Source organism: Eleutherodactylus coqui, chromosome 4, assembly GCF_035609145.1.
Source record: "Eleutherodactylus coqui strain aEleCoq1 chromosome 4, aEleCoq1.hap1, whole genome shotgun sequence".
Lineage (NCBI taxonomy): Eukaryota > Metazoa > Chordata > Amphibia > Anura > Eleutherodactylidae > Eleutherodactylus > Eleutherodactylus coqui.
In genome coordinates this window covers 212631995-212646761 of record NC_089840.1, presented here as the reverse complement: position 1 = coordinate 212646761, position 14767 = coordinate 212631995, and the positions used below count along the sequence as shown (strand labels likewise).

Sequence of the window (14767 nt, the reverse complement as noted above, 5' to 3'; positions counted from 1 at the left end):
CATTGCCCACTTGTAGAGCCATTGAGCGGCCAAAACGATAGAGAACCCCCACAAATGACACCATTTTGAAAACTAGACCCCTTAACAAATTCATCTAGGGGTGTACTGCATATTTTGATCCCACAGTATTTGAATGAATCTAAGCAAAGCAGAAGGAAAAAATTACGATTTTCATTTTTTTGGCAATTTTGTCAATTTAAAAACAGGTTTTTTTTGTACAGTGTACATAGGAATGAAGACTTTCAGCACAAAATGGATACCCCCGTTTGTCCCGTGTTCAGAAACATACCCATTGTGGCCCTAATTTACTTACAGGACACATGGCTAGGCCCATAATGGAGGGAATGCCCGCTGGATTTCAGGGTACAACTGAATAAATTCCAGGCCCCATTGCCCACTTATATGGAAAAAAAATTGACTTCCTAAAAATACACCCCCCCCCCCCCCCCGCCATCCCCATTTTTTGGCGTTCCCTGAATATTAGATAAAAGTAATAATAATATTTTATGTCCGAAGACAGGGGTAATTATGGAGGCTGGTTGGGATGGGCACATGGGGCAAGAAAACCGGGTATCCCCCACCCCCTCTCTGGCTTTTTAGGGGGTATTTTGTGACCTCAGCGGCGGGGATGGGGTGTAAAAAGTGGCGCTGAGAGGCTTTGTAATTTTGCTGCGGTGCAGCGGTCTCACATAGAAGGCGCTCAACAAGTTGCTCCTCGAACTGCATGAAGGCGAGCGTTTCCAGGGCTTCTTGTAAATTACGGATTACAGGTAGCGATCTAAATAATGCCAGGCTCTCACGGCCATATGCAGAATCCGCTTACGGAGGCCTGCAGCTGGGACCCTGCGTACGGCCACGTAATGTACTGCGCATAACTGCCTACTTACACAGGCGGTCATGCGCAGTACACCGTTTTTTGTTTAGATTTCCCGCGCCGTCGCTTAGAGATGACCCGGGTACCCACAGCCCGTTCACAATGTGTTTGCATATGGGCTGCGAGTATATCCGCGGTCATAGAGCACAATGGACTCTAGGTCGCGGATATCCGCGGTAAAATATAACATGCTGTGTTCTGTTTTGTGCGAGTGGATTACGCAATTCCGACCCGCTAATTGGGGGGAATTGTGTAATCCAATGCATGCGATTGATCCGTGGATTACCACTGATCAAGCGCATGCAGAACCCATAATTCCTCTCCGGTCATGCGTAACCAGCCTAATGTTATATCGCTACTTTATCACGTGACCGGGGACCGCTCAACGAGGCCACTGGTCACTGCTCCAAGCACTCAGCAACCGTTGGTCGCTGGGAGCAAGGAGATTTAAAATTTCCTGGGCTCCCCGGCTCCTGTGAATGTGTCCGGCATTTTGCCAGCGGGCGCATGCGCAGCAGCCGGAAGGGTCCATGGAGGATAATTGCATCTGGATTCAAATGTGGAAGCCTCCGAGAAGATGTTTCATCTCCTCTCACCGATCGCATCGGTGAGGGGAGATGAAACTTCCACTTTTTTAAGAACTTTTACGTGATCGCCATTATGCATTGGATAATGGCGATCACGTGACCAGTAACCGCATACCGCAGCTCCCCGTGACATCTCCAGGCTCTTGGCTACCTTTGGTAGCCAGCAGCAGGGAGATTTTAAATTTCTTGGGCAATCTTTCACTTTTGCGCATGCGTCCGCCATCATGCTGACGGGCGCATGCGCAGAAGCTGGGGTAAGGTCCACGGATCAACATCCCACCAGGGAACAAATCCGGAACCTTGGGTACGTAATTTCATCCCCCCTTACGGATACGATCCGTAAGGGGAGATGAAACTTTAACTTTTTAAATTTTTTTTAACTTTTAACTTTTTTTTTTTTTACTTTTTAACTTTATATGATCACCGTTATCCGATGGATAACGGTGATCATATGACTGGAAACTAGAGATAAGCGAGCACCAAAATGTTCGGGTGCTCGTTACTCGAGACGAACTTTTCGCAATGCTCGAGGGTTCGTTTCGAGTAACGAACCCCATTGAAGTCAATGGGCGACTCGAGCATTTTTGTATATCGCCGATGCTCGCTAAGGTTTTCATTTGTGAAAATCTGGGAAATTCAAGAAAGTGATGGGAACGACACAGAAACGGATAGGGCAGGCGAGGGGCTACATGTTGGGCTGCATCTCAAGTTCCCAGGTCCCACTATTAAGCCACAATAGAGGCAAGAGTGCCCCCCCCCTCCCAACAATTTTTACTTCTGAAAAACCCTCATTAGCAAGGCATACCTTAGCTAAGCACCACACTACCTCCAACAAAGCACAATCACTGCCTGCATGACACTCCACTGCCACTTCTCCTGGGTTACATGCTGCCAGACAGATAGATGTGAGATAGACAGATGTGAGATAGATAGATATGAGATAGATAGATGTGAGATAGATAGGAGATAGATAGATAAATAGAAAGATATGAGATAGATAGGAGATAGATAGATAATAGATAGAGATAGATAGATGTGAGATAGATAGATAGATAGATAGATATGAGATAGATAGATAGATAGATAGATAGATAGATAGATAGATAGATAGATAGATAGATAGATAGATAATAGATAGAGATCGATAGATGTGAGATAGATAGATAGATAGATAGATAGATAGATAGATAGATAGATAGATAGATAGATAGATAGATAGGAGATAGATAAATAGAAAGATATGAGATAGATAGATAGATAGATAGATAGATAGATAGATAGATATGAGATAGATAGATATGAGATATATAGGAGATAGATAGATAATAGATAGAGACAGATATATGTGAGATAGATAGATATATAGATAGATGTGAGATAGATAGATACATATATAGATAGATATGAGATAGATAGGAGATAGATAATAGATAGAGACAGATAGATGTGAGATAGATATATATAAATGTGAGATAGATAGATAGAAAATAGATAGAGACAGATAGATGTGAGATAGATAGATAGATAGATAGATAGATGTGAGATAGATAGAGATAGATGTGAGATAGATAGATAGATAGGAGATAGATAGATAGATATGAGATAGATAGATAGATACATAGGAGATAGATAGATAAAAGATAGATAGATAATAGATAGAGATAGATAGATGGATAGATAGATATGAGATAGATATATAGATGGATACATTCATAGATACATAGATAGAGACAGTTGTGAGATAGATAGATAGATAGATAGATAGATAGATAGATAGATAGATAGATAGATAGATAGATGTGAGATAGATAAATAGATATGAGATAGATAGATAGATGTGAGATAGATAGATAGATAGATGTGAGGTAGATAGATAGGAGAGAGATAGATAGGAGACAGACAGATAGATAGATATGAGATAGATAGGAGATAGATAGATAATAGATAGAGACAAATATATGTGAGATAGATAGATATATAGATAGATATGAGATAGATAGGAGATAGATAGATAATAGATAGAGACAGATATATGTGAGATAGATAGATATATAGATAGATATGAGATAGATAGGAGATAGATAGATAATAGATAGGGACAGATAGATGTGAGATAGATAGATAGGAGATAGATAAATAGAAAGATATAAGAACGATAGATAGATATGAGATATATAGGAGATAGATAGATAATAGATAGAGACAGATATATGTGAGATAGATAGATATATAGATAGATTTGAGATAGATAGGAGATAGATAGATAATAGATAGAGACAGATAGATGTGAGATAGATAGATGTATAGATAGATATAATAATAAATAATAATCTTTATTTGTATAGCGCCAACTTATTCCGCAGCGCTTTCAGGCATGGATAAATGCAAAACAATACAACAATTACAATGTGAGATACATTAGGTTAGACACAAATGGGTTGGGGGTGGTACAGGAGGTGCAGGGGGTGGGGAACACAGGCAATAGGAAATTTTAAGTACAGATGATTTATCAGAAGGCAAACAGGGCGGAGCACCAAAAGGAGGGGCGAGGGACTAGGTCAGGAGATTTGGTATACTTCCTTGAAGAGGTGCGTTTTTAAGGCACGTCTGAAATTTCGTGCATCGGGAATTGTCCGGATGCCTTGGGGTAGAGCATTCCAGAGGATGGGTGCTGCTCTGGTGAAGTCCTGTAGGCGAGCATGTGAGGTTCGTATTACAGGGGTGTTTAGTCTGAGTGTGTTAGCGGATCGGAGTGAGCGGGCTGGGTGGTGTACTGACAGTAGGGAGGCGATGTATGGTGGCGCAGCGCCATGCAGAGCTTTGTGAGTGAGGTAGAGGAGTTTAAATTTAGTTCTGCAGTGGATGGGCAGCCAATGCAGCGACTGGTATAATGCAGAGGCGTCTGAATAACGACTGGATAGAAAAATGAGTCTAGCTGCTGCATTTAGTATGGATTGGAGCGGAGCGAGTCTAGTGCGGGGGAGGCCAATGAGTAGCGAGTTGCACTAGTCAAGCCGGGAGTGGATGAGGGCAACCACGAGCGTCTTTAGCGTGTCCGTGGTTAGGAACGGACGTATTTTAGCAATATTTCTGAGGTGCATGTGGCATGTTTGGGCCAAAGATTGGATATAGGGGGCAAAGGAGAGGTCAGAGTCCAGTGTGACCCCAAGGCATCGGGCATGCTGTCTGGGGGTTATGATGGTGCCAGACACTGGAATAGAGATGTTGAGGGGAGGTCGGTTAGAAGGTGGAAAGACAAGGAGGTCAGTTTTAGAGAGGTTTAGTTTGAGAAAAAGGGAGGACATAGTGTTAGAGACAGCGGACAGACAGTCGGTGATATTTTGGAGGAATGGTCCAGAGATCTCACGAGAGGAGGTGTATAGTTGGGTGTCATCAGTGTAGAGATGGTATTGGAGGCCAAATTTGTGGATGGTTTGTCCAATTGGGACAGTATAGATAGAGAAAAGAAGGGGACCAAGGACCGAGCCCTGGGGTACCCCGACAGTGAGGGAAGTGGAGCAGAGATAGAACCAGCAAAGGAAACACTGAAAGAGCGGTCAGAGAGGTAGGAAGAGAACCAGGAGAGAGCAGTATCCTTTAGACCAATAGAGTGGAGCATAGTGAGAAGGAGATTATGGTCGACAGTGTCAAATGCAGCGGACAGGTCAAGGAGGATTAGTAGGGAGTAATCACCTCTTGACTTTGCAGTCATCAGGTCATTTGTTACTTTGTAAGGGCAGTTTCGGTCGAGTGTAGAGAGCGGAAACCAGACTGGAGGGGGTCGAGGAGCGAGTTGTCAGAGAGAAAGCGAGTAAGGCGGGAGTAGACCAGGCGTTCCAGTAATTTGGAGATAAAGGGGAGGTTTGAGACGGGTCGGTAGTTGGTAGCATTAGTCGGATCCAGGGTTGTTTTTTTAAGCAGAGGGGATACAATGGAGTGTTTGAATGAGGAGGGAAAAGTGCCAGAGGTTAGGGAGAGGTTGCAGATTGTGGTGAGGTGAGTAATGAGAGCTGGGGAAAGGGAGCGAAGGAGGTGAGAGGGAAGAGGGTCGCTAGCGCAGATAGATAGGAGATAGATAATAGATAGAGACAGATAGATGTGAGATAGATAGATGTGAGATAGATAGATATGAGTTAGATAGATAGATGTGAGATAGATAGGAGATAGATGTGAGATACATAGATGTGAGAGAGAGATAGATAAATAGATAGATATCAGATAGATAGATAGATAGATAGATAGATAGATAGATAGATAGATAGATAGATAGATAGGAGACAAAGATAGAGATAGATAGATGTGAGATAGATAGATAGATGTGAGATAGATAGATGTGAGAGAGATAGATAGATGGATAGATAGATATGAGATAGATATAAATGTGAGATAGATAGATATAAAATAGGAGATAGATAGAAAATAGATACAGATAGATGTGAGATAGATAGATATGAGATAGATAGATAGAAATAGATGTGAGATAGATAGATAGGAAGACATGAGATAGATAGATACATACATAGATACACAGATAGAGATAGTTGTGAGATAGATAGGAGGCAGATAGATGTGAGATACCGTAGATAGATAGATACATAGATATGAGATAGATAAATAGATAGATAGATAGATGTGAGATAGATAGATAGGAGAGAGATAGATATATAGGAGACAGACAGATAGATAGATATGAGATAGACAGATAGATATGAGATAGATAGGAGATAGATAGATAATAGATAGAGACAGATAGATGTGAGATAGATAGATAGATATGTGATAGATAGATAGATGTGAGATAGATAGGAGATAGATAGATGTGAGATAGATAGATAGATAAATAGAAAGGTATGAGATAGATAAATGTGAGATAGATAGATAATAGATAGAGACAGATAGATGTGAGAGAGAGAGATAGATGGATAGATAGATATGAGATAGATAGATATAAATGTGAGATAGATAGATATGAAATAGGAGATAGATAGAAAATAGATACAGATAGATGTGAGATAGATAGATATGAGATAGATAGATAGAGATAGATGTGAGAGAGATAGATAATAGCTAGAGATAGATAGATAGACAGATGTGAGATAGATAGATAAATAGAAATATATGAGATAGATAGATAGATAGATATGAGATAGATAGGAGATAGATAATAGATAGAGACAGATAGATGTTAGATAGATAGATAGATATGAGATAGATAGATAGATATGAGAGATAGATATGAGATAGATAGATAATAGTTATAGATAGATAGATGTGAGAGAGATAGATAGATGGATAGATATGAGATATATATATATATATATGAGATAGATAGATATGAAATAGGAGATAGATAGATAGAGATAGATAGATAGATAGATAGATAGATAGATAGATAGATAGATAGATAGGAGATAGATAGAAAATAGATAGAGACAGACAGATGAGAGATAGATAGATAGATGTGAGACAACAGATAGAGATAGATGTGAGATAGATAGATAGATAGATAGATAGATAGATAGATAGATAGATAGGAGAGGGATAGATAGATATGAGATAGATAGATATGAGATAGATAGATAAATAAAAAATAGATGTGAGATAGATAGATATGAGATAGATAGATAGATACTTACATAGGTAGATGTGAGATAGATAGGAGAGAGATACATGTGAGATAGATAGATAAATAGATATGAGATAGATAAATAGATAGATATGAAATAGATATGAGATAGATATGAGATAGATAGATATGAAATAGATATGAGATAGATATGAGATAGATAGATAGATAGGAGAAAGATAGATAGGAGACAGATAGATAGATAGATAGATAGATAGATAGATAGATAGATAGATAGATAGGGGATAGATAGATAGATATGAGATAGATAGGAGATAGACAGATAGATAGATATGAGATAGATATGTGAGATAGATAGAAGAGATAGATAGATAGTAGATAGATGTGAGAGAGATAGATAGATAAATAGATAGGAGACAAAAATAGAGATAGATAAATGTGAGATAGATAGATAGATATGAGATAGATATATATATAAATGTGAGATAGATAGATAGATAGATAGGTGATAGGGAGAAAATAGATAGAGACAGATAGATGTGAGATAGATAGATAGAGATAGATGTGAGATAGATAGATAGGAGATAGATAGATAGATAGATAGATAGATAGATAGATAGATAGATAGATATGAGATAGATAGATAGATATGAGATAGATAGATAGATAGATAGATAGGAGATAGATAAATAGAAAATAGATGTGAGATAGATAGATATGAGACAGATATATAGATAGATACTTACATAAATACATAGATAGATGTGAGATAGATAGATAGGAGAGAGATAGATGTGAGATAGATAGATAAATAGATATGAGATAGATAGATATGAGATAGATAGATAGATGATAGATAGATATGAGATAGATATATAGATAAATAGATAGCTAGGAGAAAGATAGATAGATAGGAGACAGATAGATAGATATGAGATAGATTGATATATAGATAAATAGATAGCTAGGAGAAAGATAGATAGATAGGAGACAGATAGATAGATATGAGATAGATAGATAGATATATAGATATGAGATAGATAAATAGGAGATAGACAGATAGATAGATATGAGATTGATAGATAGGAGATAGACAGATAGATAGATATGAGATAGATAGATAGATATGTGAGATAGATAGAAGAGATAGATAGATGGATAGATAGATGTGAGATAGATAGATAGATAGATAGATAGATAGATAGATAGATAGATAGATAGATATGAGATAGATAGATAGATATGTGATGGATAGATAGATAGATAAATAGATAGATGATAGATATGAGACCACGCAAGATTGATAGACAGACACATAGAAAGACATACAGACAGGCAGACAACCAGATGGATAGATAGATACATACCCTGGTGCCCGGTCTACTTCTCTGGTAAGGAGAGCAGCTACATCAGCAGGAGGGAAGCAGCAGGAAGATGACATCATCATCCCTGGTCCACTGAATCCGTGCTGTGCCCGTGAGCCTGTATCTCTGTCCTCTCTGCTACTTCCCCCATACCCCCTCCTCTTCCCCTGTTGTCTCTCCAAGTCCTTCCTCCTCCCTTCTCCTACTGTCGTCTCTGGCTCGTGCTGTCGGCCGGACCGTACTAAGCACGCGGCTGTCGACAGTGCAGTGGGAAGTTAAAGTGTATGGTGGAGGGCGGCCTCTGGGCCCCCTCAAGTGCAGGGGCCGGGTCGCCGTTGCGACCCCGGCACCCCCTGCCAGTACGCCTATGGTACTACCTATGACCCCATCAAACTGAACACAGACAATATTACAAATACACAGATAACGCCTATTTGTATCATGCTTCATTGTAAAATTTTTCTACTAGCTATAATACACGTCAAACAACTTGGTAGCTTTCAAGATGGAGATTGTATATCATAGATGCACAGTTTGGGTAAAATATAGATAGATATGAGACAGATATATAGATAGATACTTACATAAATACATAGATAGATGTGAGATAGATAGATAGGAGAGAGATAGATGTGAGATAGATAGATAAATACATATAAGATAGATAGATATGAGAAAGATAAGAGATAGATAATAGATAGAGACAGATAGATGTGAGATAGATAGATAGATAGATATGAGATAGCTAGATAGATAGATAAATAGATAGATAGATAGATATAGATGTGAGATAGATAGATAGATAGGAGATAGATAGAAAATAGATAGAGACAGACAGATGAGAGATAGATAGATAGATGTGAGACAGATAGAGATAGATGTGAGATAGATAGATAGATAGATAGATAGATAGATAGGAGAGGGATAGATAGATAGATATGAGATAGATAGATATGAGATAGATAGATAAATAAAAAATAGATGTGAGATAGATAGATATGAGATAGATAGATAGATACTTACATAGGTAGATGTGAGATAGATAGGAGAGAGATACATGTGAGATAGATAGATAAATAGATATGAGATAGATAAATAGATAGATATGAAATAGATATGAGATAGATATGAGATAGATAGATATGAAATAGATATGAGATAGATATGAGATAGATAGATAGATAGATAGATAGATAGATAGATAGATAGATAGATAGGAGAAAGATAGATAGGAGATAGATAGATAGATAGATAGATAGATAGATAGATAGATAGATAGATAGATAGGGGATAGATAGATAGATATGAGATAGATAGGAGATAGACAGATAGATAGATATGAGATAGATATGTGAGATAGATAGAAGAGATAGATAGATAGTAGATAGATGTGAGAGAGATAGATAGATAAATAGATAGATAGGAGACAAAAATAGAGATAGATAAATGTGAGATAGATAGATAGATATGAGATAGATATATATATAAATGTGAGATAGATAGATAGATAGGTGATAGAGAGAAAATAGATAGAGACAGATAGATGTGAGATAGATAGAGATAGATGTGAGATAGATAGATAGGAGATAGATAGATAGATAGATAGATAGATAGATAGATAGATAGATAGATATGAGATAGATAGATAGATAGATAGGAGATAGATAAATAGAAAATAGATGTGAGATAGATAGATATGAGACAGATATATAGATAGATACTTACATAAATACATAGATAGATGTGAGATAGATAGATAGGAGAGAGATAGATGTGAGATAGATAGATAAATAGATATGAGATAGATAGATATGAGATAGATAGATAGATGATAGATAGATAGATATGAGATAGATATATAGATAAATAGATAGCTAGGAGAAAGATAGATAGATAGGAGACAGATAGATAGATATGAGATAGATTGATATATAGATAAATAGATAGCTAGGAGAAAGATAGATAGATAGGAGACAGATAGATAGATATGAGATAGATAGATAGATAGATATGAGATAGATAAATAGGAGATAGACAGATAGATAGATATGAGATTGATAGATAGGAGATAGACAGATAGATAGATATGAGATAGATAGATAGATATGTGAGATAGATAGAAGAGATAGATAGATGGATAGATAGATGTGAGATAGATAGATAGATAGATAGATATGAGATAGATAGATAGATATGTGATGGATAGATAGATAGATAAATAGATAGATGATAGATATGAGACCACGCAAGATTGATAGACAGACACATAGAAAGACATACAGACAGGCAGACAACCAGATGGATAGATAGATACATACCCTGGTGCCCGGTCTACTTCTCTGGTAAGGAGAGCAGCTACATCAGCAGGAGGGAAGCAGCAGGAAGATGACATCATCATCCCTGGTCCACTGAATCCGTGCTGTGCCCGTGAGCCTGTATCTCTGTCCTCTCTGCTACTTCCCCCATACCCCCTCCTCTTCCCCTGTTGTCTCTCCAAGTCCTTCCTCCTCCCTTCTACTACTGTCGTCTCTGGCTCGTGCTGTCGGCCGGACCGTACTAAGCATGCGGCTGTCGACAGTGCAGTGGGAAGTGAAAGTGTATGGTGGAGGGCGGCCTCTGGGCCCCCTCAAGTGCAGGGGCCGGGTCGCCGTTGCGACCCCGGCACCCCCTGCCAGTACGCCTATGGTACTACCTATGACCCCATCAAACTGAACACAGACAATATTACAAATACACAGATAACGCCTATTTGTATCATGCTTCATTGTAAAATTTTTCTACTAGCTATAATACACGTCAAACAACTTGGTAGCTTTCAAGATGGAGATTGTATATCATAGATGCACAGTTTGGGTAAAATACATGGTTATTAGAAGATTGATCTAATATTAAACATTCTAAAGGTATTTGGGTGGTTTATGCTCCATATTAGGAAGACTATTAAACCTGCTCATCAAAAGAATATAATGATATAATACATAGTAATTAGCTAATAAATTTTAAAATCAATTTTAATGTAAACATACATTTTATGGCTTCTGGACGTCCTGGTAAGTGAGAACTTTCCGTAGTCTGGCCCAGAACAGCTGTTGCCCATCTCTATCTTCTGGCCACTTCAGGTAGGTTTTCTTGTCTATAATCCTAGTGAGCTTGTGGTAATGTTGAAGTTCTTCTCTAGGGATGTCATCCAGAAATATTAGGATAAGAGAATCTTTACTCTCTGCTACAAGCCTGTATGTTGCCATTCTTATCTCCAGGGAGCACCAGTTACTCTGGAGGTAACTGCGAGTGATAACACAAATTGTCCATCTACTGCTATATATACTATCCACAATATTCTCTACTATGTCTCTACTAATCTCAAAGTCTCGATTATGAATGCACACTTTAAAGAAAGGAGGACCGTTTTGCTCCAGGTTAGGAAGGAGCTGCTCTGTTACCCACTGTTCATTGTGAGTATTGTAGGAAACAAATACATCATACTCGTAGCGGTCTCTTTTCCGTTGTCTATTATACAGCCAACATTGGATTGTGTACAATAGGTATAAACTATACCACCAGATACTTTCATAGAGAAGGGAGATGCACATAAATATCAAAGTACAGACAAATGTAGTGATGAATGTAATGAAACCAAGCTGGGTATTACAGTTCTCTTCCAAGAAAGAGACTAAGTAAGAATTTTGAGTTTCGGCATTAACAAAACAAAGCTGATGATAAAAGCCAGGAAAATAAATTTGTTTTTCATAGGTCACCCACTGACTTAGCCATGAAAGATTACATTGACAAGAAAATTGTGTATTTGGCAAAAAAAAGAAATATTTAACGCTAACCATATCAGAAAGCACATTGTCCGGAAATCTGTAAATATTTTCATTTTCTATCATTAAAAAACGAACTGATTTTAAATCCCGAAACAAAACATTGGAGCCGTAGTCCTCTATTCTAAAATTTACTAAATGCAGAACTTGAAGGTTTTCCAAGCCAAGAAATAATTTGTGCACATCTAATGCTGAGCCACCACCCGGTTGATTTACATTCTCAAGGTGAAAAAAAAGAAAGTTTTGTTAAATTTGCTAGAGCAGAATTAAAAAGGTTTACTTCAGATTGTAAAAATACTTCTACTTTTAAGTCTATCTTTTCCACATTTATAAATTTTTCCAGTAGTGTCTGAAATCCTCCTTCAGTACAGAGAAGAGCATGGATATTTATTAAACTGAGTTCTTTAACTTTGTGAAATGGAAACTCATCGCACATATCAATAAATACAGCCTGTGATTCGATGCTTAAACTTTCCAAATCATCAAAAAGGTTGAAAAATCGAGATTCAATGGAAAGGACATCATCAAGTGCTTTCAGGGACATTCTTTTTAGCATCATCATTTTCTTTGACCACCACATGGGCATCAAATATTTAACATCAATTGCAATCTCCTCAAGCTTTCGTAGATCCTCAAAGGCCCAGTCATTAATTTCTTCTAAGACATTTTCATTTAAGGTCAGTTGTTTTAGTAAAAACAGACCTGCGAATGCAAATTCATCTAAACTGTAGAGATGATTACTTTCTAGATGCAGAACTTCCAGATTCTTCATGCCATGAAACGAATACTTACTAATTTTCAGAATTTTATTGTTACTCAGTAAAAGTGTTTTCAGTTGTTTGAGGCATAGAAATTGATCTTGTAATAAAGAAGTTAAATAGTTGAAGGTCAAGTTAAGATTAACAAGCTCCATGGAGATGTTCTCAGAACATATGTTAATTGTGGTAGCTTTTTCAATTTCTTCATTTGAGAAGCAGACACATTTTTTATAGAATTATATGATAAATCTAGAATTTTCAGTATGCTGCAAGATCCATTGGAAGTATGGATAAACTTTATGTTATTGCTTGTCAGCTGGAGTTCCTTTATCTGGAAGAGTGATACATAAATACAGAAGTGGAAAACAGAAAAATGAGAATCTGAAAATGAAAATGAGTCAACTTCTTGGATCCCAGATTTTTTCACAGCTTTTAAAGCTGAATCACATATATTAGGTTTAAAAAAGGATAATTTTGGAAAGTTACATAATGAGTTGTTTTCCAGAATATAAATTTGATGTCCATCAATGTTCAAATAGGTTATATTAAAATGTATGGGACTCATATTACCTGTAGGGTTTTCATTAGAGATGAGCGAGCACCAAAATGCTCGGGTGCTCGTTACTCGAGACGAACTTTTCGCGATGCTCGAGGGTTCGTTTCGAATAACGAACCCCATTGAAGTCAATGGGCGACCCGAGCATTTTTGTATATCGCCGATGCTCGCTAAGGTTTCCATTTGTGAAAATCGGGGCAATTCAAGAAAGTGATGGGAACGACACAGCAACGGATAGGGCAGGCGAGGGGCTACATGTTGGGCTGCATCTCAAGTTCCCAGGTCCCACTATTAAGCCACAATAGCGGCAAGAGGAGGAACCGCAGGCACACACTGCAGAGGGTTGGCACGGCTAGGCAGCGACCCTCTTTAAAAGGGGCGAGGCGATAGCCCACAATGCTGTACAGAAGCAATGAGAAATCCAATCCTGTGCCACCTCCATCTGGAGCTGCACACGTGGGCATAGCAATGGGGAACTATGTGCCACACACTATTCATTCTGTCAAGGTGTCTGCATGCCCCAGTCAGACCGCAGTTTTTTTATAAATAGTCACAGGCAGGTACAACTCCGCAATGGGAATTCCGTGTGCACCCAGAGCATGGGTGGCTCCCTGGAACCCACCGGCTGTACATAAATATATCCCATTGCAGTGCCCATCACAGCTGAGGTAATGTCGTGCTTAATGCAGGTGGGCTTCGGCCCACACTGCATGCCCCAGTCAGACTGGGGTTCCTTAGAAGTGGACACATGCAGTTACAACTCCGTGTGGACCGACAGCATGGGTGGGTGCCAGGAAGCCACCGGCGGTACATAAATATATCCCATTGCAGTGCCCAACACAGCTGAGGTAATGTCGTGCTTACTACAGGTGGGCTTCGGCCCACACTGCATGCCCCAGTCAGACTGGGGTTCTTTAGAAGTGGACACATGCAGATACAACTCCCTGTGGACCCACGGCATGGGTGGCTCCCTGGAACCCACCGGCGCTACCTAAATATATCCTATTGCAGTGCCCAACACAGCTGAGGTAATGTCGTGCTTAATGCAGGTGGGCTTCGGCCCACACTGCATGCCCCAGTCAGACTGGGGTTCTTTAGAAGTGGACACATGCAGTTACAACTCCCTGTGGACCCACGGCATTGGTGGCTCCCTGGAACCCACCGGCGCTACCTAAATATATCCCATTGCAGTGCCCAACACAGGTGATGTAACGTCGTGC

General features: G+C 38.8%; 1 pseudogene; it reads right to left on the bottom strand.

Annotated features, from left to right (window-relative positions):
• Positions 1-11441: 11441 nt before the first annotated feature.
• LOC136626590 (toll-like receptor 13) lies at positions 11442-13577 on the bottom strand (annotated as a pseudogene).
• Positions 13578-14767: the final 1190 nt, after the last annotated feature.